This window comes from Dama dama, chromosome 5 (assembly GCF_033118175.1).
Source record: "Dama dama isolate Ldn47 chromosome 5, ASM3311817v1, whole genome shotgun sequence".
NCBI classification, from domain to species: domain Eukaryota; kingdom Metazoa; phylum Chordata; class Mammalia; order Artiodactyla; family Cervidae; genus Dama; species Dama dama.
Genome location: NC_083685.1, coordinates 20,282,913 through 20,310,679, shown reverse-complemented (window position 1 = coordinate 20,310,679; position 27,767 = coordinate 20,282,913). Strand labels below are relative to the sequence as shown.

The 27,767-nt window shown below is 50.3% G+C and overlaps 1 protein-coding gene across 22 annotated transcripts in view; it reads left to right on the top strand.

Moving 5' to 3' along the window:
• Positions 1-27,767, top strand: part of PITPNM2 (phosphatidylinositol transfer protein membrane associated 2) — a 157,466-nt gene that overhangs the window by 82,058 nt on the left and 47,641 nt on the right. The window contains exon 1 of one of the 22 annotated variants that reach the window (XM_061142030.1): positions 24,041-24,059. The exons of the other annotated variants lie outside the window; for them this stretch is intronic. The gene's annotated coding sequence lies outside the window, so the exon portion shown is untranslated. Of the gene's footprint in view, positions 1-24,040; positions 24,060-27,767 lie in introns of those variants that run through there. 22 annotated transcript variants of the gene reach the window in all.

Below are 27,767 nucleotides of genomic sequence, written 5' to 3'. Positions count from 1 at the left end.
GTGAGCCTCCCCCCCACCCCACCCCCGACCCAATCCATTCCACCCGTCTAGGTCATTACAAAACATCAAGCTGAGCTACTTTTTGAGAGTCTAATGAGAAAAGTACAGGGTGTGGGGGGGGTGGTCTGACTAGGCTGTCAGTTTCCCAGTACATGATCCCACCCTCCTTGGTCCATAATTAGCTCCAGACCCCTGAGCCCAGGCCCCCCGGGGAAAGACGATCCTTCAAGAATGTCCTATGCTACCTGTGCCTTCCTTTCTGAGCCATGCTGTCTTCCCTGCCCTTAGGCCCCAGTTTCTCCTCCAGACAAATCAGAGCTCAGCTTGCTGAGGACCTCAGCCCTCGCTGGGGCCAGCTGGGTTTCCCCGAGTTCTGACTCACCAAGTGACCTTGGGCATGTCACTTCCCTTCTCTGAGCCCTCGCCTGTCATCTGTCAGAGAGACATGATAACATGTGATTGCCACTCCTGTGGTACCAGCTCCTTGGAAAAACTCCCTACATGACTGTTCCCATCCTTGTCCTCCACTCTCTACTGCCAACTCCTTCCCCCCTTTCATTCCACCCACAGGAGTTTTCTGAGTACCTGCTTTGGGTGGACTGGGGCTGCCCAGGAGAGGGGACTTTGAGCTGCCTTAGAGGGATGACCAGAGGATCAGGCTGAGGCGAAGAGTTCAGTTGTCCAGAAGGAGGTGCCCAGTGCCCCAGCATCATCTTATTTAATCCCGCCTAACCCCGTGTGGTAGATGATGTTCCTACAAACCGGTGAACTGAGGCCTGGAGGGGTTGAATGACTGGCTCAAAGACAGAGCTTAAATTTGAACTGAAGTCCATCTGTGCCAAAGCGAGTCTTCCCCACCGCATCTTGCTGCCTCAGACTAGCTTTGTTTGTTTGTTTCACCACCTCGTTTTATTTTATTTTTTGCAGGGTGGGGATTTGGTGCCTGCCCCCACCGCCCCCACCACCCCCAAGCCTGCTGTTCCGTTCAGGGCTGTCGGGTGCCTCCTCCCTCCCCACCCTGTTGACATGGGGCTGTTGCTGGGCTGGTTTTGTTTTTGACCCAGTCAGCCTGGCAGGGAAGTGGCGGGCTGTGTGCAGAGCTTCCAGAAATAGCCCCAGGCTCCCCGCCAAAGATAGAAGAGCCAGACTGTGTGCGATGGGCTTGGACCGGTTAAGATGACTCAGTTCCCCACACCCCAGCCACCCCCTCTCCTTCTTGCCCTCCCCTCCAGCTCACCAGCCCTGCGCCTCCCCCAGCCCGGGCCACCGGATGCAGCTTCACATCCCTGTGTCCCTAAGGTGGCCTTACTCCCATGAGTGCCCAGAGCCTGGTAAGGGCTGCCAGGATGCCAGCTTGGGTGGGTAACCCTGGGCTCAGAATCAGGGGTTCTTGTTCCCTCCCTGTGACTAACTTGCCTGGTTTGACCTTGACCAAGTCCCTTTGGACTGCAAGGATATCAAACTAGTCAATCCTAAAGGAAAGTAGTCCTGAATATTCATTGGAAGGACTGATGCTGAAGCTCCAATATTTTGGCCACCTGCTTCGAAGGTCTTTCCTTTTCATTAGAAAAGACCCTGATGCTGGGAAAGATTGAGAGCAGGAAGAGAAGGGGACGATAGAGGATGAGATGGTCGGATGGCATCACTGACTCAATGGACATGAGTTTGAGCAAGTTCTGGGAAATGGTGAAAGACAGGGAGGCCTGGCGTGCTGCAGTCCATGGGGTCACAAAGAGTTGGACATGACTGAGCGACTGAACTGACTGAAGTCCCCGTCAGTCTCTTGGCTGCAGTCTTCCAACAGAAGATGCGGAGAGGGCATCTGTCTGCCTGCCTCTTGTCATCATGCAGGCAGGGGTCCCAGCCGGTGGTGGGATGGTTGGTGAGGACAATATTGATGAGTTACTTCCTCTACTCCTGACTACTGTGAGTGTGAGGATATAGGTCAGAGGGAAGCCCTCCCTTAGCAGGGCTGTCTCAGCATTACCATCGCCATCATCATGGTACTAATGGCAGCCGCTACTGTTCCTTGGGTGTTGTGTGTTGGGCATTGTTTCTCATTTTTAAAGGCATTTAACAATTTTTTGTTTATCTATTTATTTTGGCTGCGCTGGGTCCTCGTTGCTGTGCATGGGGGTTTTCTTTAGCTGTGGCGAGCGGGGGCTACTTTTCATTTTGGTGCTTGAGCTTCTTACTGCGGTGGCGTCTCTTGTTGCAGAGCACGGGCTCTAGATCACAGGCTTCCATAGTTGTGGAGCACAGGCTCAGCTGGTCCGGAATCTTCTTGGAGTCGGGATCGAACCCATGTCCCCTGCACTAGTATGCAGATTCTTAACCACTGGACCACTAGGGAAGTCCCCATTCATTGTCTCTTAATTTATTCCCCGCCCCCACCTCTGCCGGACTACCCTATGGGATGTCTATGACATTGGACCTACATCTATAAACGGAAGAACTGAGGCTCAGAGAGTTGGAGTAAATTGCCAAGACCCAGTGAAGGGTGGAGCCGCTGTGGGAATCCTGGTCTGGCTTCAAAGCTGGGCTCTGCCTTTGATGTCTTACCCCTCCTCCTAGGTACGCTCATCCCTGCTCCCGGCTTCCCTCTCCACGCTGTGAGCCCAGTCTCTTGGGGCTGCCCAGAACCAGCAGCTTGAAGGTTCTGTCTGTGTTCACCCGGGGAACCTGGAATAGGACAGAGACCCACTAAGGCTTGGCCTCAAAAGAGAGCCTGGGGGCATAAGGGCATCTCTGGGACTGAAGAGGCTGCCCTTTAAAACCACCCTTGTTTAGTTATTTATGGGAGTAGAGTTGCTGTACAATGTCATGTTAGTTTCTGGTGTACGGCAAAGTGATTTGGTTAAACATATACGTGTATATGTGTGTGCATGCGTGCTAAGTCACTCCAGTCATGTCCAACTCTTTTCGACCTTATGGACTGTAGACCACCAGGCTCCTCTCTCCATGGGATTCTCTAGACAAGAATAGTGGAGTGGGTTGCCATTTCCTACATCAGGAGATCTTTCCGACCCAGAGATGGAACTTAAGTCTCCTGCATTGGCAGGCAGGTTCTTTACTAGTGCCACCTGGGAAGCCCCGTATACATACATATATGTGTGTGTGTATATATATATATATATACACATATTCTTTTTCATATTCTTTCCCATTATGGTCTAATACAAGATATTTAATATAGTTACCTGTGTTGTACAGTAGGACCATGTTGACTGTTTTTGCTATTGTCAAACTCAATTTATCCCTCTCCCACACCCAACACCCCCTTTATTTTACTTATTTTATTTTTTAAATTATTTCCTGTCTGCGCTCCGTCTTCCTTGCCATGGGTGGGCTCTTCATTGTGGCACGGGGACTTTTAGTTGCCCCATAGCATGTGAGATCTTAGTTCCCTGACCCAGGATCAAACCCAAGTCCCCTGCATTGAAAGGCAGATTCTTAACCACTAGACGATCGGGGAGGCCCCCCCTTTTTATTCTGATCATTGAAGCAACTTCACAGAACATGTCGATCAGCATTCCCAAACACCGGGGCCCCCGAGGGCTCCTTCCCCATCCTTGAAGCACCGAGAAGGCCAGATCGGGGCCTGCATCATGGTTTGCCTCCACTCCTGCGGCTGGTGTGATTATATTTATATGCATCGCCGTGTATGTTTATGTGTGTACACCTTTGTTTTTGCTTGGTGACTGGTCTCCGTGTGCAGTGTCCCCAGGGTCAGGGCCCAGCAGGTGTTAGGGGCAGGAGGCTTGTGACTCTGATCGGGACCTTGCCGGCTGCGGGATGAGCCAGGGCTGACAGTCAGTTGTTTCCCTGGTTTGTGATGAAAAACACTGACGTGCAGAACCGCAATTCCTTATCCTCAATTCCAAACTCCAGCAAGCTCTGAAAAGCAAACACTTTTTCATAACTCATTTGGCAGCAAACTCCCGCCTGAACCGAGGTGAAGCTATTTATAGTCCAAGTGGGGCTATTTATAGCCCTTACGTATTCTGGGTTCACTTATTTCACTGCAGAAATGTCCACGGAGTTGATTATTGGATGCTGCTGAAAAATGCAGCGTTACCATCTAACGTGTAGGGAGCTCTGAATTCTTAAATGCATCTGGCCCCAAGGATAAACCTGCTTTTGTTCGGGTTACAATTAGTCCCTGCCCCAGCACCTTCAGTGTCCCTCCCAGTGGGTCTCTTTCCTGATGCCACCCACAGGGACCTCCAGGACTCCACCCAACACCACCAGCAGTGCCCAGGAGATAGACATTTTTATGATCACCATGGGTGATGGAACACATCCTTATTGCCAGGCATACTGTGGGCTTTTCTCTGCACGTATGTCTGACCCTTCTCTTTGGATGTATTATCACCATCCCCTCCCCTTTACAGATGAGTGAAATTTATATATCTTATCTAAGGACAGAGAAGAGAAAGTGCCAGGGCTCAGACTTGCCCTTCCATCTTGCTGGGAGGGAGCATGGGGACATAGCATACTGCATTTGTAGGCAAAGCACGTTGAAATGGGGAGGAGGCAAGCAGATGGTTCCCAGGTGGGAATGGAGGGGAGCAGACAGATGCGAGCCGGGCCCTTCCCCAGGCAGGGAGGAGGGGGAAGAGCCAGGAGATGCTCTGTGCTGCGGGGCCTCCCTGGGGCCCCACCACCCAGCCCCTGCTGCAGCTCCTGCTTCTCAGATAGTCCTTTTGTACGCGCACCTGTGCCGTCTCCTTACCTTGCCTGCTCACAGCAGCTGGCGGCTGCGAACACTCAGAGCCGCTCGCCCCCGTGTCTCTTCTGCAGTGCTGGCTGAAGCTGCGGGTGCACAAGGAGCGGGCATAACTCTGCTCCAACCCCATCTGCCTGCCCTTCTTGGGGTCCAGCTCTCCCCGTAACCTTTAGGAGCTCCATCGCATCTGGGAGCATTGGCAGGCTCCAAAGTCCCTGAGTGCATGCTCCCCAATGTGCAAGCTCTTTCCCACACCTCCCACCATCCTGTGGCGACCCAGGGACCCCCTCGCCACCTGCCCGCTGTGGCAGTCCTGCTTGAGAGCCTTTGCTGGACCTCTTGCCCACCAGGAGCACCTCCCACCACCGCCCAGCCAAGCCACACCTGCCCCGAGGCGTCGTAGTGCAGGGAGAGAGTGAATCCCAGGAGGGCTGCTGTTTCCTGATCTGCAGAGTGGGCTCGGAACAGCTGCCCTCCCTGAGCTGTCAGTGAACAGGCTTTAGGGCAGGTGCCTGATATAGTATGTACTTTGGCATGAGCCCCACTAGCAGGGACTTGATTCTTACCTACCCAATGGGGTCAGAAAGTTCCTCTGTACCGCCATGGACTTGAAAGCAACTGTGGCCCCTTGTGGAGAACTTAGGGTTGAGAGGCTAGGGCTGTGCCCTGGCTCCCTAGAAGGAGAGGAGGGAGGGACGGATAGATGGATGGACGCATGTGCGTGTGGATGTATGGGTGGATGTGTGCATGCATGCTTGATAGCTGATGCATGCATGGATGGATACATGAATGCATGTGTGGATGGATGAATGGATAGATGGGTAGGTGATAGGTGAATAGATGCATTGAAGATTGATGCATTGATGGGTGGATAAACAGATCAACTCCTTGCCCCTCTCTGGGCCTTATTTTCTGTTGGCTGCACTGCATGGCATATGGGATCTTAGTTCCTCAACCAGGGGTCAAACCCTAGCCCCCTGCAGTGGAAGCACGGAGTCTTAACCATTGGACTGCGAGGGGAGTTCTCTGTGGGTCTTAAGTTCCCATCTATACAATGATGGGGTTAGGTAACAAGTTCCCCTTCAGTGTCTGAGTTCTGTGATCCCACTGGTGTCAACCTAGCACCCTTAAAGACCCCTGCGCTACCCCAGGCCCCTGTAAGGAGCACCATGTCTGTACCCTGGGCTCTGGAAACCTTTCTCAGTTGTACTTTCCACCGCCCATCTGGTGTTCCCTGTGCTGACCTCAGCCCCAGCCTTCATCCTCTCGCTGAATGTATACTGTTTGGACTCTGCATGTCTATTTGACCGCTCTAGTTGGAGGTGCAGGTGTATTTTCTTCTGACATATATATGTATATATATAAAACAAGGGCTTCCCTGGTAGCTCAGACAGTAAAGCGTCTGCCTGCAATGCGGGAGACCTGGGTTTGATCCACAGGTCAGGAAGATCCCCTGGAGAAGGAAACGGCAACCCTCTCCAGTACTCTTGCCTGGAAAATTCCATTGATGGAGGAGCCTAGTAGGCTACAGTCCGTGGGATTGCAGAGAGTCGGACATGACTGAGCAATGTCACTGGTTCATATATAACATGGGAGATTGTATGTCCATTCAGGCGAAACCATTGAGTGAACAGTGGGTGAAAGCATTCTTACATAGAAGGCAGCGGCGCCCCCGGGATTTGGGCAGCACTGTGGTAGCATCAGGAGCATCCACAGGAGAGGACACGAGGTCTCTGGTTCTCAGGGGACTCACAGTTTTGTGCGGAAAATGAGATCTTGAAGCAGCCCAGGTGTGAAGTGGGAGTATCCACAGTAACACACGTCCTTTGTGCAGGGAGCTTGGTAGAGGGAAGGGGCACTGGCTGAGGAGACTTTGGGCTAGCAGTGGCTTTATCAACAAGGCAGGGCTCCCCAGACCAGCTGGGGACCTCCTTGCATGAGGTTGCTCCATCCCTAGTTTATCCAAGCCCTTGAGTGCCAGGATACAGAGCTCAAGTGTTCTCTGGTGAATAAAGGTGAATTTTTAAAATTTTTGTTAATTGATTGACGTATTATTGGCTGGGGTCATTGCTGCTGCTCCAGGGCTTTCTCCAGTTGGGGCGAGTGGGGGCTACTCTCCAGTTGGGGCGCTCAGGCTTCTCACTGTGGTAGCTTCTCTTGTTGCAGAGCACAGGCTCTAGGCACTCGGGCTCAGTAGTTGTGGTACACAGGCTTAGTTGCCCGAGGCACGTGGGATGTTCCTGGATCAGGGATTGAACCTGTGTTCCCTGCATTGGCAGGCAGACTCTGTCCAGTGGTTACTGGACAGCTAGGGAAGTCCTAAAAGTGATTTCTTGACAATTTTAAGCAGGAAGGTGACACAGTCAGTCCCCCTCTCTTACAGTGTGCTGTGGGACCTTTGCTAAAGAAACAAACAGGGACTTCCCTGGTGGTCCAGGGGCTGAGAACCCATGCTCCAAATGCAGGGGGGCATGGGTTCGATTCCTGGTGGGGGAACTAGATCCCACATGCTGTAAGTAAGAGTTTACATGCCACAACTAAGACCTGGCACAACCAATAAATATAAAAATTAAAAAAAAAAAAAGAAACAAACAAACAAATACAGGGTAATATAGAAAATGCACCCATGGTTGGTGCTCTGAGCCCTGGGGACCTAAGAGATGGGATGCTGGCTCAGCAAAAACGGGGTGGCTGCCAAGGCATTTTGGATAAAATAGGGAAACTGATGAATGAAGTTTTGCCTGACTTTATTTTTTCCTAAAAAATTTTTTGGAGATGAAATTCATATATAACATTAAAAAAAAACTAACCATGTTAGGGTGAACAATTTAGTGTCATTTAAGATAGTTCAACAGGTAAAGAATCCACCTGCAATGCAGGAGACACAGGAGACACAGGTTTGATCCCTGGGTTGGGAAGATCCCCTGGAGGAGGAAATGGCAACCCACTCTAGTAGTATTCTTGTCTGAAAAATCCTATGGACAGTCCACAGGGTCACAGAGTTGAACGCGACCGAGCGACTGAACACACACACAATATATTTCACAGTACTGAGAACATTACCACTTCTTTCTAGTTTCAGAACATTTCTGTCACTCCCCAGAGGAAACCTCATATCCATTGGTAGTCCCACCCACAGCCCCTGGAACCCACCAACCTGCTTTCCTTCTCTTAGGGATTTGTCAGTTTGGATGTTTCCTATCAGTGGAATCACACGTACATCAGACGCTGGGGGCCGTTCAGCCTGACTTTTCTGTTCTGCTTTGTCCCCCTGTGCCCTAAGCTCACCCTGTACTTTCTGCTCTGTGGCCCTCAGGCCAGCCCTAGGTCCAGCCTGGCTGTAGCTCCCAGCCTCACACTGGTCCAGGAAGGACGTTCAGATACATTCTGTAAAGAACAGATCAGTGAGCCGCAAGCTGGACCTGCGGGAGAAGCAGGCCCGGCACCTGCTGGGGCATTAATTGTGTGTGTGGCCGTGTATGGAAAGACTGGGGTGAGCCTGGGCCAGTGCCCCCACAGCTGAGAGCACAGACCCAGCTCCTGAAGACACAGTGGCAGAGAGTCTTAGAAACTCTGCCTTCTGCCCATCCCTGGTTTCACTCAGGGTCCACCTAGGGCACTTTGTAAATATTTACATCCTGTAAATATTTACAGGATGAGGAGAACAGTGGTACTGGTCTCAGGAACACTCGCACACTCAGGAACATTCCTTCCCAACCTTCTCTGGGCCCACCCTCTGTCTAGATCCTTGACCAGGACTCAGGCTAAGGGCCCCCCATGTAAGCTGCCCACCAGTGTAAGGGGGCAGGGGCTAGTCCATGGGGAGGTGGCCTGTCTACTGGCTCCTGTCCAGACTGCCTCCTGGAAGACTCCCCAGAAGTGAACCCAAGCCTCCAGCGCCTCTCTCTGACTTTCTGGAAACACAGGCTCTGTGTACCCTGCCACGTGCTGGGGGTTGGCTTTCTTCCTGCGGGGGACCACCATGCTGGGAGGTGGTCCCTGAGCATCTTTGCAGCTCTGCAGTGGCACCCAAGACTGAGGATGCACCAGAGTCCTGCCCTGGAGCCTCTGGTCTGGGGCTAGGCAGTGGGAATGGGCTGTGTGAGGGCTGGAGCGAGGTGCTCTCTGAGAATCCCGGGGCACCCAGCTTCTATGTAGGGGGGTGCTGGCAAGGCGCGTGCCGGTTAAGTTTTAAAGGACACTTTGGGAGTTTGCCAGGGAGACCAGGTGGGGAAGGGCTTTTCGACAGAAGGACAAGCAAGTGTGAATCTCAGCACATGCTTCTGGCAAAGTGAGGGAGCTCCCGCCGTGCGCCAGACACTGGAGACCCGGTGAGCCCGAGAACGCTGCCCTTGATGGGGACGCAAGGTGCGAAGCGGCCCGCAGCGCGGCTCCAGGCAGCCAAACGGTGGGCGGGTCCCAGACGGCGGGGGCGGAGCCTAGGACCTTGAGCGCCGTTCGGGGGCGGGGCTCTGACCCTGGCGGGCACTGCGAAGTTCTCAAACGCAGTGTGTCTGTCGGCTTCTAGAAGGAAGATTTTGGAAATGAGGGAAATCCAAACTGGAAGCTTGGAGCCCAACGAGGAAGCTGTTCTGCCCCCCAGGGAGGGCTGACAAGGCCTGGAACCGAGGTCGGGAGGAATGGAGACCACAAGTGGGGCGCATTCGACATCCTGTTCTGCCTAGCGATGGGCGGTCCACCGCGAGGGTCTTCAGGTGGCGCTTAGGGCCTGGGACGCGTGCCGGTCCCTGGCAGTCGAGAGATTTTGGCTGAACTGCCTGACCTTGTCCGGCCTTGCTTTAATCTGCAAAATGCCCCAAAGGAAGGAATGAGGAACACTGGTTCTTAACTACTTGGAAAAGTAAAAGCTCGGGGAGTGAAGCTTGGTTTAGTTTTTGCAGCCTGAACAGGAGAATCGCCTCCAGACTCATAGCCCACCTGCCACCAAAGGTCACAGCCGAATCTCTAGATCCCCAGGGCATGTGTGGTCAAAGGCCCTGGTCCCCCTCCCTGACTACCCCCTCCCTCCGGGGCGGGGTCAGCTGCTCCTGGTTCTCCTGCCTTGGCCCACGGCCTTGCCTGCACTACCTCCTCCGCGGTTAATAATTCAGGACAAGCCAGTTGGCTCCGCCTCCTGCTCTCCACCGGCGTGTTCCTCACTTGTGGAGGGCGTCAGTGGGTGGGGAACCCTGGAGGCTCCCTGCAATTAGCCAGGCGTCCAAGTGTCTGAGTTCTCACCACCAGTGCCCCGGCCTCCACAGGCCCCAGGGCACCCCAGCTTCAGAGTCTATAGGCCCATCGCCTGTGGAAATAGAGTCCTTTATTTAAAAAAAAAAAAAATTGGCTGCTCTGGGTCTTAGTTGTGGCAAGCAGGTTCTTTGATCTTTAGTTGGGGCATGCAGGATCTAGTTCCCTGACCAGGGATTGATCCTGGGCCCCCTGCATTGGGAGCTCGGAGTCTTAGCCACTGGACCACTAGGGAAGTCCCTGGAGAGAGTCTTAGGAACCACTGGTCCTGCCTTCTGCCCACCCCTCCTTTCATTCCAGGTCTATGTAGGGCACTTCATAAATATTTATAGGATGAGAACAGTGGTAGGAACATTCCTTCCTTTGCTCTTCTCAGCCTCTGTTAGAAAGGGATACACATACATATACACACTCACTGCATTTGGGATCTGAGGTCTTAGAGCTCCCCAGCTTGCCCAAAGCAAACGACGACTTCAGTCTACACCCACTGGGTCCCCATTCACAGCCAAGGGCTAGACCTCAGTGAACAATGAATTCCCAGGACTACAAAGCCCTGGAGAGGACACTTTAAGGTATGTTCCTTCATGGTTGTTGGCCTCATTCTTAATGGAATCCTATGACTCCCCAGTTGAACTGAATGTGGAGAAAGCCAGATCCCAAGGCCCAGGTTGTGGACCATCACCCCAGTGCCCAAGGGCAGGGACAGGGTCCAGTGTCACACAGGGACAGGAGAGTGCAGAAAGACTGTGAGCGTTTCTTAGTCAACCCAGGAGGACTTTCTGGAAGAGGAGGGCAGAGCAGTTCAATTCTTTTATGCTTCCAGTCTAGCAGAAGGAGGCAGCAGCCTGGTCCGGGCTTCCTGGTGTTGGCAGGAGCTGCTGACACAGTGAACCCAACCCCGGCCCGTGAAGGCAAGTAACCACGGTGGCACACATCTGTCTGCTCAGGTGAAGCCCTCTCGGTAAGAAGCCAGCGCAGAACACTCTGGGACAGCTCCAAATAGAAGAGGAGTTTGTCTCCCAGGCAACGTGAGCATGAGCTATCAGCCTACGCTCTTCTACTGGGGTACCTGGCATCGCCTAAGAGCTCCCAGAGTTCAGGTATTCGCTCTGCAGGCTTCCCAGATGAGTAAACTGAGGCCAGGGCTACATGATGAGTACAGGTCAGCAAGCTCAGCCCAACATTCCTTCTGCCGACCCTCTGCTACCACCCAGGGACCCTTAGAACTGACTCCAGGAAGCTCAATGGGGTTTGGGACTGGGCAGTGTTCCAGGAACCTGTGGACCCAGGAGCAGAGGGAGGTTAGCGCCACAGGGAAGAACGCCAGAGGGAGGCAGGAGCCTGAGACAATGGCCAGCGTGGGTGTGAACATATAATTTAAAAACGCTGCTTCCTAACTACCTTCTCTCCACTTCTTTTTTCCTAAAGATGTTTTATTTTTATTTATTTATTATTTTTAGCTGCATTAGATCTTTGAGTTTGAGCAAACTCCAGGAGATAGTGAAGGACAGGGCTGCAGTCCATGGAGTCGCAGAGTCAGACACAACTGAGCCGCTGAGCAACAAGGTCTTTGTTGAAGCACAAGGGTCCTGTAGTTGCAGTGTGTTGGCTTCTCTAGTTGCCCCAGGGCATGGGGGATCTCGTTCCCCAACCAGGGATCGAACCCATGTCCCCTGTGTTGGAAGGCCGATTCTCAACCACTGGACCACCAGGGAAGACCCTTTCTGCTGCTTCTAATCTTGCTTTCACACGGCTTCCAGTAACATCTTACAAGTGTGCATGTCTGTGTTAAAATTGTCATTTCAATACATGGAGTACACTTTTGTAGACGGGGCTTCTGGGGGAGGGGCCGGTGCTGGCTCCCCCTGCCCTCTATGCTTCTGCTGGGGAGGGGTGCAAGACAAAAATGGCTTAGGGGTCTGGGAAGACAGAATTCCCATCTAGGGTCTGGTGAAAGGATTCATCTGGTTTTGAAGTTGATCCAAAGATCCCATAGCCCGAGCTCCCCTCAGAGTGGTCCAGAAACCTGTGACTCCGAGCAGTCTTCTGACGTGTGATTAATTTACAAACAGGCATGCAGGGTGGGGGAGTGTGTGCACAGGAGCCCGCTGTTCCTGCAAAGCTGCATCAAGATCTTACCGAGATGGGTTTTATTTTGGGTCCCCAGTGTTGTGTCTGTTTAGCACCAAGCCCGAGCGGCCCTGGACACATGGGCAGGCCCAGCTGGTGGTGTTACCACCTCTTGGGGGTGGGAAGAAGGCTTTGAAGTAGTTCCAGGCAGGTGGAACCAGATTTGTTAGAAGCCCCGAGCAACTCCCCAGACTCACAGAGAGTGCTCAGGCTTCACAGATAATATCTACGTGTGATGAAAGGGAGGCACCTGTCCAGAACCCTGGATGTCCCGTCATCTGCTTCACCCTTTCCCCGACCAGATCAACTCCCCATTGCATGGACAAAGACAGCAGCTTGAGAGAGTTCAGAATAACTGAACATGTTAGCTGATTTGGATTTTTTTTTTTCATCTTTTTTTTTTTTACCTTGGGGCAGGGTGAAATTTATCTCTATGCCCTTTAGGAGAAAGAGGTTTGCTCAACAAGTGAAAAACATGCAAAAGGTCAAAAGAAGATATTATCCTATATTAGTCAGGACTCGTCTGGTTGTGAGTAACAGAAGTCCAGCTCCAGCCAGCTCCAGTGAAAAGGGACCTACATGGATGCTCACATCACCATGGGAGGGAGAAGAGGGCAGCCGGCATCAGCAATGGCTGGAGTTGCAGATCCAGATGCCCCTGGGGACTAGGGCTCAGCTCTGTTGAGGCCCAAGTGCCAGATCCCTTGTCCCAAACATGGGAGGGAGAAGAGGGCAGCCGGCATCAGCAATGGCTGGAGTTGCAGATCCAGATGCCCCTGGGGACTAGGGCTCAGCTCTGTTGAGGCCCAAGTGCCAGATCCCTTGTCCCAAACTGGCTACGTGGAGGGCATACAGCTGCCGACAACCTCCCTGCCTTTGCCATCACTGAAGGACTGACCGTGTTCCCTTTGTCCTCTCACTTTAAAGATTTTTAAAAAAATCTTTGGAAGTTTAAGCAGGGGCGAGATCACTGTTTGCCGACTGAGGGCATCCCACAGCCTTCTCTTCTTGCTCCACATCTTTCTGTGTGATAGAAAAGATACTAGTAAATATCCATGTAGGGCTTCCCAGGTGGTACAGTGGTAAAGAATCTGCCTGCAAATGCAGGAGACGCAAGAGACACAGGTGCTATTTCTGGGTTGGGAAGACTCCCTAAAAGTAGGAAGTGGCAACCCATTCCAGTGTTCTTGCCTGGAAAATTCCATGGACAGAGAAGCCTGGTGGGCTACAGTCCATGGGGTCACAAAGAATTGGACACGACTGAGCACGTACACACACAAATATCCGTGTAGGCAAAGAGGTGCCTTTTAGTGAAAAACAAACCATGAGGGATTCCCAAAAGATGGAGTGAAAATGGGATTTGACGGAAAGAGGAAACAGTGGCCAGTATTGTTTCCAGGAGGTAGGGAGGTTCACAGTGTGCTCTGAGCCTAGCTGTGACTGATGAGCAGGAAGGGGTTCTGGAGTGACCCCCACAGTTGGGGGATCGATGAGGAGCTAGAACGAATACAGCTGTTGTTTCCTTTCTTGCTGAAGAAGGAAAGGTAGACTTTTTTTTTTTTAAGTTTCTCTTTTAAAGTTTTATTTATTTGATTTTTTGACTGTACTGGGTCTTCATTGCTGTGCACGGGCTTTCTTTAGTTGCAGTGAGTCGGGGTTACTCTTCACTGCAGTGCACAGGCTTCTCATTGCAGTGGCTTCTCTTGTTGCAGAGAACAGGCTCTAGGGTTCGAGGGCTTCCGTAGTTGTGGCACACGGGCTTAGTTGCCCCAAGGCATGTGAAATCTTCCCTGACCTGGGATCAAACCCATATCCTTTGCATTGGCAGGCAGATTCTTAACCACTGGACCACCAGGGAAGGCCAAGATAGATTCATTTTAATCTAAGCACCCTAGAGAGTTATATGTTTAAGTCCATGTGTTTAAATATTGAAAGATGGTCACTGGAACAAGAGTCAGCAAACTCTGACCCGCAGTTGAGATCAAGCGCACCATCTTTTGACCTGATTTGGAAATAGGGTCTTTGTAGATGTAATCAAGTGAAGATGTGGTCCTACTGGAGAAGGGTGGACCCTAAGTCCAGTAACTGGTTTCCTTATAAGAAAGCCGTGTGAAGATCCAGGGACCCAGAGACACAGGGAGAAGGCTGTGTGACAACAGAGGAAGCATTCCAGTGATGCAGCTACAAGCCAAGGAATGCCAAGCAAGGATTGCCAGCAACTTCCAGATGTCGGGAGACAGGCATGGGACACGGAGCCAATCTCAATGACACCTTAATATCGGACCTCTGGCCTCCAGAACTGTGAGAGAATACATTTACATTGTTGAAAGCCACCCAGTTTGTGACAGCAGCCCCCGGAAACAAATACACTTACTAGCTATTTGGGCGGAAGAGTAGAAGAATGAGAAGGAGGAACTCAAACTTCCTAGTGGTTCAGATTGACCACTAGGCACTTCCCTGGTGGTCCAGTGGTTAAGACTTTGCCTTCTAATGAAGGGGACATAGGTTCAGTCTCTGGTCGGGGAACTGAGATCCCACATGCTGCAGGACAACTAAACCTACACTGCAACTACCGGGCCCAAGTGCCACACCTAGAAAGAAGCCTGAGAGCTGCAGCTAAGACCTAATGCAGCCATAAATAAGTGACAGTGTCACTCACTCAGTTGAGTCTGACTCTTTCTGACCCCATGCGCTGTAGTCTGCCAGGCTCCTGTGTCCATGGAAGTCTCCAGGCCAGAATACTGGAGCAGGTTGTCATCCCCTTCTCCAGGGGATCTTCCCGACCTGGGGATCGAACCCGGGTCTCCTACATTGCAGGCAGATTCTTTACCATCTGAACCACCAGGGAAGCCTGTGTATAAATAAATAAATACTTTTTTTTTTAAAGTATTGCTTAAAAAAGCAAAAATATCCCTCCAAGAAACAAAAAATACACACACACACGAAACAAACCACCAGCTGGCGATTTAAGGTGAGAGCTCAGGTGAGTCCAGGGCCGTAACCAGGCATTTGATGAAGCAAAGGTAAATTCTCTCAAGAAAAACAGACCCTTGTCCTCAGTCTCAGAAGATTTCTGCCAAGAACCTCCACAGAAAATGATCAGTTCATAGTTAAGAGTAACAGAGCCCAGAGAAGAGGAGGTGCTCTGAGCCAGAGGCAGGCCAGACGGTCTGCAGCAGAAACAGCCCCTCAGGACTCCAGATACACCAATATTTAGGTCTAGACCTTAAACTGACTGCATGTGATGCATTTAGGTAAATAAAAGGCACGGTTGAAAATATGGGGATAAAAAGGGGATAAAAAGCTGTAAAGAAATGAAGCAGTGAATTCCCTGGTGTTTCAGTAGGACTCTGTGATTTCACTGCTGAAGGCACAGGTTCAATCCGTGGTCAGGGAACTGAGATCCTGCATACTGTGCAGCAGAGCCGAAAAATAAAAGCAGCAGCAGATCTGGAAAAGAATCAAATAGAACTTCACTAGGAGGGTAGTCATCGCTGAAGAAGGGATTAATGACTGGAAGCCAGATGTGAGGAAACTGTAGAGGCGATAAGACATGCAGAGGAGGAGATCACCTAACGTTTATCTAAGAGTTCCAGAAAGAGGAGAGGACTCTAAGCCAGAGTTCATATTTGAAGAGAGAGCTGCTGAACACTTCCCAGAACTGATCAAAGACAGAGGTAGGAATGGAGAGTGGTTTGGAGAGAGGGGAGAAAATGCTGGAGAAGAATGTGAAACTCAGCTCATAGAAGATGGTTAATTTCTTCTCTTAGGTCCTGGGCTTCAGTCCCTGAGAACTGAGGAGTCCTTACACTAGGGCAAGTGTTAGTGAGACGTGGGCCTTGAGACCAGTGAAGACATTCCTACAAATCAGGCAGGACCCTTTCTCTGTACTGCCCCACTGAAGGGAGTGCTAATCCAATGGTAGTCCATGAGCATGTCACTGCTTAGACTTGGGCAGTGCACAGTCTGTGCAGCTGAACTAGGCATCCCAGCTATAGCTGATGCTTTCTCTTCCCAAGTTGTGGACCCAGGTTGTTGTTCAGTCACTAAGTCGTGTGCATTTTTTTGTGACCCCATGAACTGTATGTAATCCAGGTTCTTCTGTCCTCCACTGTCTCCCAGAATTTGCTCAAAATCATGTCCATTGAGTCAGTGATGCTATCTTACCGTCTATCCTCTGCCACCCCTTTCTCCCCCTGCCCTCAATCTTTCCCACCGTCAGGGTCTTTTTCAATGATTCGGCTCTACACATCAGATGGCCAAAGTATTGGGGCTTCAGCAACAGTCCTTCCAATGAGTAGCCGGGGTTGATTTCCTTTAGGATTGACTGGTTTGATCTCCTTGCAGTCCTAGGGGCTCTCGAGAGTCTTCTCCAGCACCACAGTTTGACAGCTTCAGTTCTTTGGTGCTTAGCCTTCTTTATGATTCAACTCTCACATCTGTACAGGACTACTGGAAAAACCATAGCTTTGACTATATCGACCTTTGTCGACCAAAAGCAGATGTCTCTGCTTTTTAATACACTGTCTAGGTTTGTCATAGCTTTCCTTTCAAGGAGCAAGTGTCTTTTAATTTCATGGCTGCAATCACCATCCACAGTTATTTTGGGGCCCAGGAAAATAAAATCTGTCATTGCTTCTACTTTTCCCCTTTCTATTTGCCTTGAAATTATGGCACCAGATGCCATGATCTTTAGTTTGTTTTTCTTTTAATGTTGAGTTTCAAGCCAGCTTTCTTACTCTCCTCTTTCATCTTCATCAACAGGCTCTTTAGTTCTTCACTTTCTGCCATTAGAGTGGTATTATGTGCATTTCTGAAGTTGTTGATATTTCTTCTGGTGATCTTGATTCCAGCTTATGATTCATCAAGCCCTGCATTTCGCATGATGTACTCTGCATATAAGTTAAATAAACAGGGTGACAATATACAGCCTTGAACTCCTTTCCCAAATTTGAACCAGTCCATTGTTCCATATTCAGTTCTAAATGTTGCTTCTTGACCTACATACAGGTTTCTCAAGAGACAGGTAGGGTGATCTGGCATCCCCATCTCTTTAAGAATTTTCCACAGTTTGTTGTGGTCCACACACAGTCGAAGGTTTTAGTGTAGCCAATGAAGCAGAAATAGATGTTCTTCTGGACTTTCCTAATTTCACCAGTTTGTGTGTGTGTGTGTGTGTTTTCTTTCTTTCCCTTCTCCCTACCTGGAGAGGAATGCCATCTATCTTCAGCAGAAGGATTTTATGGGGTGATGAAGGGAAACTGATAGCTGTGAAGAAGAGCTAGTTACCTGGGAAACTTTCCAGGAAGCTTGTGTTCCCTGACAGCCCTGGGAGGCCTGGCTCTAAAGGCCACAGCACTCACGTGGTGAGGTGGAGCACGACCTGGCCACAGTCGTACAGAGCTTTGCATGTGCACTCACGTGGGCAACTCCCCCTGGGGACACTGCTGAGTCTTCTGGCTCAGCATCCAGCTCACCCTGCCTGCTCCTTCTGAGTCGGGTCTTCGGACCCAATTGCTGGAGCCTGCAGCACCTGGCCCCTTGCTTACCCAAGGGCATGGTAGAGCAAGCTCTGGGTCACAGGCCAGGAAAGAGTGATTCCAGGGGGATTCTCTGCCCATAATGCGCTGTGTGGCCTCACCGAATGACTCAGCCCCTCTGGGCTTTTGTCTTCCTGCCTTGCTCAGGCTGCTTCTGAGCATTGACTTTCTGAGCATTGACTTTCCGAGCATGATGAACTGTAATGTACCGTGCACATCCAAGAGAGGTTGGCAGCCTCTCTAGGGGCATTAGGGCTGCCTGGCTTTGGCGTGTCTCCTTCAGGGCCATGCTGGTCGCTCTCAAGCCCACCCCACTGCAGGGGGGCCACTTCACAGATGCTGCTGCGTACCCCAGGCTGCGGATAACAACACGCAGCCCTTTCTCCGCCTGTCTGAGGTCTATGCCCCTGTGCACACTGTGGGGGGAGGCAAGTCTGGCTCCGTGAACAGTCTGAGTCACAGACGCTGTCAAGAAAGCCGGTGTGTTCTTCCAGGGACGTGACAGGGAGGGTACGCTATTCTTGGAGAATCCTTTAGTTGCTCTCAGGAACAGCTAAGGGAGCAGTTCGTAATTAGCACTTTGGCTGCTGAGCAGCGTTATCTGCCTGTCGCGGGGCTGCGTGAACGTTTGCCGGGCAAGCCTTCCTGAGTACCCACGAAGCGCCAGGCCCCTGCTCCCTGGCACCTGCTGAGAATGACAAGATGAACAGAGTGAATTTGCTCTCGTTGCATCATCCCCAGAGCTCTTCTACGCATGAGCAAGACAGGTGAGGCCCCAGCCGTGGAGTTGACTGCACTGTGGGGAAGGCACAGCTGCGTGCAAGTGGATTGGACCATCCTAGAGGGTGCCGAGCCAGTGGGGAGCCTCCCCCGAGGGCACGTGGCATCAGGACCGCAGCCCATATCAGGACAAGGCCCATATCTGTGCCGTCACCTAGAGGACGGGCATTTAAGGGGGATGGCAGAGGCCTGGATCAAGAAGTAGCCTGGCATATTCCATGAAGAGGAAGGACCCCAGGTGGTTAGAGCCATAGGAAGGCAGGCAAGGCCCAGGGAGCAGAATCTCCTTCCTTTTTAAGGCTGAATAATATTCCCAAAGGTCTTCAGTGACTTGTGAAATGTCCATCTTCCCCAGTGCAGGCTGTGGGCTGGTACCTCCTGTCAGATCAACAACAGCATTAGATTAGAAATAAAGCACACAATAAATGTAATTATTCTGAAACCATCTCCCCATTCCCGAGTCTGTGGAAAAATTGTCTTCCATGAAACTAGTCCCTGTTGCCAAAAAGACTGGGGACCGCTGACCTAGCTAGGGGCTCCCCAAGGGCTCCGTCTTGGTCCGCTGCTCCCCCTGGCACCTGGCACAGAGCTGGACCTCTGGCTTAGTAAACACTGCTGGTTGTGTGCCTCCAGAGGGGCTCCAGTGTCAGATTTCTTGTTGGGAGGAGAGGTGGGAGGGGCTGATTGAGACCTGATTTTAAGGACTTGACTTGCAAGGTTATGGAGTTAAGATTTTAGCCTCTAGGTGCTTTTCTGTTCTTACAAGCCACACAGGGAACTTATTAAAAATACTTATTCCCAGGTTCCACGCTCTGTAGTGCAGCACTTTGGAGCTGGAACCAAGGAATCTGTGTTTGGAAAGAGAAAGCAACCTTGTTTTCCAAGATCAGCGAGGAGCATTAAAATAAAGCCAAGTAACAACTCTTGGGCAGAATCTACGTGGGGTTGGCTCTCAGGTCCAAGATTTGCCCTCATGACAAAATAATCCAAAAGAAAAAGACAAAAATGATTTCACCAAGTCATGCATCTTTGTAAAAAAGCATTAAAGTTTTTTTGCTTTAAACAAACATTTTTTTGTTGTAAGCAAACATTAAACCTGTTTGCGCACAGTATATCTGGATTCGGATGCAGTCGCTACTAACCCATCAGTAAATATCTCTAGCCTTGAATACACCACTTAAATTTTGATTCCTTTCCAAAATGGGACACACTTGCCTTTTCCACCTTGGAAGACTGAGCTGCAAAAGTGAGTATGAAGCTAAAAGCATTTGTAAACCATAAAATGTGGTTCTCTGTACTTGGGGGATAGATTTATATAAATTGATATAAATTTAGAAGACATTTGTTCAGTTCTTAAGCTATTTCTATCCTGGCTGCAGAGACAGATAGATAAACCTGACTGCAACGTGTACCGAGTAACGAGGCACAAGATACCTTAATGACAGTGAGCCGTGGTTTTCCTCAGCTATGTGTGTGTGCGTGCATGCTCAGTGGCTCAGTCATGTCCCGACTCTTTGTGACCCCATGGACTGTAGCCCACCAGGCTCCTCTGCCCATGGAATTCTCCAGACAAGAATACTGGAGTGGGTTGCCATGCCCTCCCCCAGGGATCTTCCCGATCCAGGGATGGAACTCTCATCTCTACTGCATTGGCAGGCAGGTTCTTTCCCACTAACGCCACCTGGGAAGCCCTTCTTCAGCTCTAACAGTGTGTATAATAGGGACTTCCCTGGTAGTCCAGTGGGTAAGACTCTAAGTTCCCAATGCAGGGGGCCCCTGTTTGATCCCTGGTCAGGGAACTAATAGATTTCACATACTGCAACTGAAGATCCAGCATGCTGTAATGAAGATAGAAGATCTTGAGTGCTGCAACTAAGACCTGGTGCAGCCAAATAAATGAATATATATATATAGGCATAATAGCCATGCAATAGAATGCTATTCTGCACAAAAAGGAGTGAGGTACTGACACAGGCTACAAGGTGGATGAAACTTGAGGACGTGATGCTGAGTTTAAGAAGCCAGATGCCAACGGCTATTGTATGATTCCATATGAAATGAAATATCCAGAACCGGCAAATCCATAGGAGCCAAAAGCAGATTAATGTTCCCTGGGGAGGTGAGGAGGGGATGGAGACTGAGTCATGATGAGTGTGGGGTTTTCTTTGGGGATGAAAAATGTTCTGGAATTAGACAGTGATGATGGTTGCACAACTCTGTAAATAATACATCAAAACTCACTGAATTGTGCACTCTGAAAGACTGAATTGTATGCAATGCAAATTACACCTCAATAAAACAAATAGATAAATGAGGGTAATATATCTAACTCAAGGCAGTCATGAGGATTAAGTAGCTCATAGTTTATTCATGTGGCCTGAATGTGTAAAATGATTGAAGCAATTTATACACCAGGGGACCAAGCAGAAAATCTGATTTCCACACGTTGGGGTGCAGGGTATGATGAGGCCCTGGTAGGGTCTTCGAAAGAGTCAGGACGGAATGGATTGTATTTTCTTTCTTTTAAAGAGGGTTTTAAAATTAATTATTTATTTATTTTTGGCTGCAATGGGTCTTCATTGCTCGCACATGGGCTTTCTTTCGTTGCGACAAGTGGGAGCTACTCTCTAGTTGCGGTGTGCAGGCTTCTCATTGCGCTGGCTTCTCTTCTTGTAGAGCACAAGCTCTAGGGTGCAAGTTGTGACATGTGGGCTTAGTTGCCCCCTGGCCACAACATGTAGAATCCTTCTGGACCAGGGATTAGAGCCTGTGTCCCCTGCATTGGAAGGTGGATTCTTAACTATTGGACCACCACGGAAGCCCCAGAACTGTATTTTCTTGTCATCCTCCTTGTGGTGCCCATGATGAACCAGGGTGGGGGTGGGGCTTAGTCTCTGAGCCTCCAGTTGCTCCAGCATCTGTGTCTTCAAAGAACATTTCAGTTGGTTCCTGGGATTGCCAAGTCTGGGAAACACGGTTTTAGGCATCGTGGGCAACTGTGGGCAGTTTCTTGGAGCTAGAGGGCTCTAACGCTCACTGGAACAACTAGAAAGCACTGGGCCTGGGCCCCGTTGGGCTGTAGCTTTTGCAACAGACACTGTTGGGGGGACTGCCCCAGTACTCCAGTGGCTAAGAATCTGCCTTCTAAAACAGGGGAGTTGAGTTCAATCGCTGGTCAGGGAACTAAGATCCTACACGATTTGGGGCAGTTACAGAAACCCAAGCGCAAAAAAAAAAAAAAAAAAAAAAAGATACTGTAGGGACTTAGAGCCTTGGGTTGTCATGAGTCAGATGGGCTTCAGTGGGTAGGACCAGGGACACTGGCTCCTAAATCTCCCAACATGGGGTTGATGCCCCTCCCAGTTTGAAGCCAGCCTGGCAGGGCTATGTGCAGGCTGCACAATACCAGTTATTTATTTATTTATTTTGAAACCAACAATACTCATAAATTGTAGCTGAGCTTTGACAGGCCCTGAATAAGCTGGCTCAGAGCCTAGATGCTGGAACCTTGCACACAGTCGGCTCCAGTTGGAGGTTTGCTGGTTGGGTGTGTTGGCCGAGCAAAATGAACCTTTTCCAGGCAGAAATCTATTCAAGGTCTGTGCTATCTGCCTGCAAGCCATGGACGCTCCATCAGTATGTGTTAAACAAGGAATTAACAAAGAGTGGAAATACGAGGACTGAGAGCTGGCCACCGGTTTAGCCACCTGGTCATGGCTTTGACTGATGCAGTTTCGGGGATGTAGTGAGCTTAAAGGAGGTGAGAGAGTGGAAATCCCAGGAATAGCTAGCTCTGGAGAGGATTTTTGCTATAATAGGGAACAGAGAAATGGGATGGTTCCAAGAGGAACTAGGGTGTAGAGAGCTGTGGGATCGAATCTTTGTGTTGTACACCTGCAACTAATAGATTTTTATGTGCCAACTGTATCTCAAAAGTGTTAGCTTAAAAAAGACATCAAGGAACTCCCCTGGTGGACCAGTGGCTGAGATTCCACACTCCCAATGCAGGGGGTGAGGGTTTGATCCCTAGTTGGGGAATTAGATCCCACATGCCACAACTAAGAGTTCTCATGCTACAACTAAAAAATCCTGTGTGCTGAAGCTAAGACCCGGAACAGCCAAATAAATAAAAATAAATTTTAAAACATTTTTTAAAAAGAATGAAAGTTATTAGGGGTTTTTTGTAAATAGGGGACCTATTACCAGCACATTTGCCTGCTGATGGGACAGGGGGCTGTTGTGGACAGACAGAAACTGATAGGAGAGAGTTAATTTAGGAGAAGGTTCTTTTTTTCTGATCTTTACATTTCTAAATAATTATTTTTTAATTATTTAGTTATTTTTGGCTGTGCTGGGTCTTCATTGCTGTGCTGACTTTTCTGTAGTTGCCTCGAATAGGGGCTACTCTTCGTTGCTTGAGGGTCCACCAGGGAGCCTCACTGCAGAGGCTTCTCTTGTTGTGGAGCACAGGCTCTAGGGTGCAAGAGCTTCGGTAGTTGCAGCACCTGAGCTCAGTCGTTGTGGCTCCCAGGATGCAGAGTGCAGGCTCAGTAGTTGTGGCTCACTCGCTTAGTTGCTCTAAGATGTGGGCTCTTCCCGGACCAGGGATCAAACTTGTGTCTTCTGCATTGGCAGGCATATTCTTTACCACTGAGCCACCAGGGAAGCCCTGCTCTTTAATTTTCACTTATTTTTTTAAATTAAAGTGCAGTTGATTTACAACATTTTATTGGTTTCAGGTGTACAACATAGTGATTCAGTATTTTATACACTTATACCCCCATTTAAAGTTATTATAAAATATTGGCTATATTCCCTGTGCTGTACAATATACCCTTGTATCTTATTTATTTTATGCTTCTTAGTTTGTACCTTTTAATTCCCCACTTCTAACTTGCCTCTCCCCACTGGTATCCATTAGTTTGCTCTCTGTGTCTGTTTTGTTACATTTATTAGTTTTATTTTTTAGATTCCACATATAAGTGATAGCATACAGTATTTGTCTTTCTCTGACTTATTTTGCTCAGCATAATACCTTCCAAGTCAACACATGTTGTTGCAAATGGCAAATTTTCATTCTTTTTTATAGCTGAGTAGTATTCTATTGTGTGTGTATATATAGTAGATCAGACGGTAAGGAATCAGCTTGCAATGTGGAAGACCTGGGTTCGATCTCTGGGTTGGGAAGATCCCCTGGAGAAGGGAAGGGCCAACTACTCCAGTGTTCTTGCTTAGATAATTCCATGGACAGAGGAGCCTGGCAGGCTGCAGTCCACTGGGTCGAAAGGAGTCAGACACGACTGAGTGACTGTCACTTTCATGTATACCACAGCTTCTTTATCCATTCATCTGTTGGTGGACACTTAGATTGCTTTCATATTTTGGCAATTGTAAATAATGCTGTTATGAACATTGGGGTGCATATATCTTTTCAAAATAATGTCTTCATTTTCTTCAAATTTATACCAAGGAGTGGGATTGTTGGATCGTATGGTAATTCTGGAGAAAGGAACGGCAACCCACTCCAATATTCTTGCCTAGAAAATCCCAAGGATGGAGGAGCTTGATGGGCTACAATCCACGGGGTTGGAAAGAGTCAGACGGACTGAGTGACTAAACAACAAAACAACATGGTAATTCTATTTTTAGTCTTTTGAGGAAACTCCATATTGTTTTACACAGTGGCTGCACCAATTTATATTCCCACCAACAGTGTTCAAGGGTACCCTTTTCTCCACATTCTCTCCGGCATTTGTTGTTTGTGGTCTTTTTGATGACAGCCATTCTGACAGGTGATAGCTCTTGATGGTTTTGATTTTCATTTCCCAAATGATTATCAATGTTGAGCATCTGTTTGTGTGCCTGCTGGCCGTCTGTATGGCTTCTTTAGAAAAATGTCTATTCGTGGAGTTCTCTGACGGTCCAGTGGTTAGGACCGTGTGCTTCCACTGCAGGAGACACAAGTTCGATCCCTGGTTGAGGAACTAAGATCCCACATGCCATGCACCATGGCCAAAAATAAGAAAAATGTCTATTCAGTTCTGCCCATCAGGAAGAGGTTCTTTCTACTGCACTGGGTCTTTGTTGCTGTGGGAGGGCTTTCTCTAGTTGCGGGGAGACTTGTTGCAGAGAACGGTAGCTCTAGAGTGCTGGCTCAGTAGTTGTGGCAAACGGGCTCAATAGTTGTGATTCTCGGGCTCTGGAGCACAGACTCTGTAACTGTGATGCACAGGCTTAGTTGCCCCGAAGCATGTAGGATCTTCCCGAATCAGGAATTGAATCCATGTCCCCTGCATTGACAGGCAGATTCTTAACTGCTGGACCACCAGGGAAGTCCAGAAGAAGGTTCTTAAATGACAAGAATGGGACTCAGTGCTCGAGAGGTTGACCTCTCTTGGGAGCCACGATGCTCTTCCTTTGTATTCATTGCAGGAGCAATAGGTACTCGTGGATTAGTGGATTCTAGGGTGGGAATTTGAGGGAATAAAGGAAAAGAACAGTTGAGGAGAAGGTATAAAATAGTTGGGGTGGGTGTAGGAGCAGAATCACTGGGACAAGATGGCCAAGTGCTGAGTCCACGGAGGTGTCCACCAGACCCTGGAGCCCAGGCTGGTCCGAGAAGTGAGCACTCGGTGCTGGGAGCCTGATGTTTATTTCATGTTGTTATCACATCCATTATCGTCACATAAGGGGTCGTCCCAGTTTGGGTGAAAATCTCAGCTCTGGCTCTCATTACTGGTTTTTCTTATTAGTTCTGCTGCCCAGAAGCTTATGTTTCCTGGGGGATTCATGAGGGGAGGTGCCCTGGGGCACAGCCTGCAGCAGAACCCCAGCCTGTGATGGATGGCGTTCTGAACACCAGCTTAATCAGAGCTCCTGGCTCCCCCTCTAACCTAGAGGTGCTCCCACCTCCTAGCATCTGGTTTGGTGGGTTCCTCCTCCTTCTGACCCAGTAGCTGGGGGACATTCTCCTCTCAAGGGGTGCTCATCTTAAAGGCCAGCGGACTCCCCAGAGGCCCAGATGCAGGAGCTTAGGTGAACAGATGTCGGTACTGCCGACATAAGAAAGTGACCTGGGTGCCGCATATGGTAGCATCCAGGGGAGGCCACCAGGAGCCAGAACCTCTGAGCCATCCCCCAGGTGAGCCACAGCTTGGAGCCAGACTGTCAGCCCAGGTCCCTCTGGGTGTGTGTTTCTGTTATGACCTCTAAGCATCCAGTGGCATCCTGTGTGAAAGGCCCCACCTCCTTTGAGCTGTGCTGAGTGCTAAGAGGGTAGTGGCCCCCGGGAAGCCAGCGGGGTGCTGGTCTTGGTGGCAGTGTCCATCAGGGTCCCCACAGGGTGATCAGCAGAAGGGGCGGGGTGAGTTCTGGCTAGTGCCCCTCTTGCTCATCTTGGAAGATCTGGGTCTTGGTGTTTTCTTTTTGTTTTTTTAATCTTTTTTGGCCGCACTCCACAGCATGAGGGAATCTTAGTTCCCTGACCAAGGATCAAACCCGTGTCCCCTGCATGGGCAGCGTGGAGTCTTAACCACTGGACCCCTCCCAAGTCCCTGGGGGACTTCAGTTTGAATTTCCTCACCTGCACATCTCCTCTCTTTGTTTCCCGACAAGCAGGGTTGGAGCTGGCAGGGAGTAGGAGTCATGAAATTGGGGAAAGTGGGGTGCCCCTCGTCCTTGGTGCTATGGCTGTCCTTGAGAAGGGCGCCAGCCCTCTGGGGACCTGCTTTGCTGTCTGCACCATAGTGATAAAAAGTCCTCGCTGCTCAGCCCTGGCTGCTGCTCGAGTTGGGGTGTTACAGACATTATGCTGCAGAAGCCTCGCACACGTCCCAAGGGTCCCACCCCCACCAGCCAGCATGCCCAGCCTGCAGAGCACCACGAGCTGCCCCCAGGTGGCCCCTGTCCCCGGGGGGCAGGGCTAATGACTGAGTCCCGCAGTGGCTTGGCAGTCGAACCCAGGTTGGCACTGCAGGCAAACAGTGAGGAGACGTGTGGCCTTTTCTGGGATGTCGGTGACTGCAGGGGTGCTCAGGGCTTTGGGGCTCCTGGGGCCCCCTTCAGTACTCAAGCTGGCGGGTTCTATGTCGTCATCTCATAAGGTTATAGGACATGGAGGAGGTCTGTGTCCTGCAGCTCTTCACACCTGTGAAATCCAGGCGTCAGTCTCCCCATTTATAAAGTGATAGTTGGACTGGAACAGGGGGCTCCTATACTGTTCCCCATAACCTTGGAGGAAGTCCAGTGTCTAACAGATAAAGGTGAGACTAGTGTGGGAGCAGGAATTGCAAGAGCAATTCTAGCCCCGTTCCTTCCAGCTCAGAAGTTCATGGGGGGATATGTCTGCTCCCGCTTTTACCCTCAGGGGACAGAGAGGCAGCTAATGAGTTATCACACTCTCCCCCCACCACCCCTCATTCCCTCCACCCAGGGCCTGGTGAGCTGGTCCCTGGGACACTGCCCCTTTCCCCTCTACACCTTCCCCCATTCAATCTGGAGTCTGCCTTCCCTGAATCTGGATGGTCGGAGGAGGTATGGAGGGAGGGAGTTGCCCACATGGGGGCAGCTGAAGTTCTTTTAATATATACCCACTTTGGCTCCTGACTGGGGGCCCGTAGGCTGGGGAAACAGAGAGCAGAAGAAGGGAGCTCCCTAAAGACAGCAGCAGAGAGACCCAGGGGATCCAGAAAGTTCATTCCCAATGTGCCCAGGGCCCCTCCCGTTCCCACCAGCCATCCCCTCCTCTGTTGCAAATGTGTAGGCAGGCTCCCCTGGCCTGGCTTGGAGGAACTTCTAGACCTAATGGCCAGAATGCAGCTGAATTGTATTTGGATGGATTCCATCCTCCGCTGCCTCTGCACAGCCTCACTCCTAAATTCCATCTGTGACGTCAAACCCCGGCTAATCACGGAAAAACAGATTAGGTTCTCTGTAAACTCAATTCTCTTGCTCCCCCTCCCCGTCCGGGTGTCTCGCCCTGGCCTCCGCTCAGAGCCACTGCCATATCTTCCTAGCTGCCCACCCTTCTGAGCCAAACCCTCATAATCCACCAGTCTTCGCTGATAACGCCCCCGCCCCCCGCCCCCCCCCCCCCCCCCCCCCCGCCGACACCGGGGTCCCCAGAGACCTTTGAACTCCCAGCTAGGGAGGTCCTGAGAGCTGTCCTGCCCAAAAGTCCTTGGGCAGAATCAGATATCCTGAGTCAACTGCAGGCCCTTTTTCTCTGTCTTCCCATGTTAGTTCTCATGGGATGGGCTATCTGAAAAGGGGAGGGTCATCCCCCACCCCTGCCCTCCCCAGTGCCCAAGCCAGGGCTCTGGGCCCAGCAAGACCCAACCTGA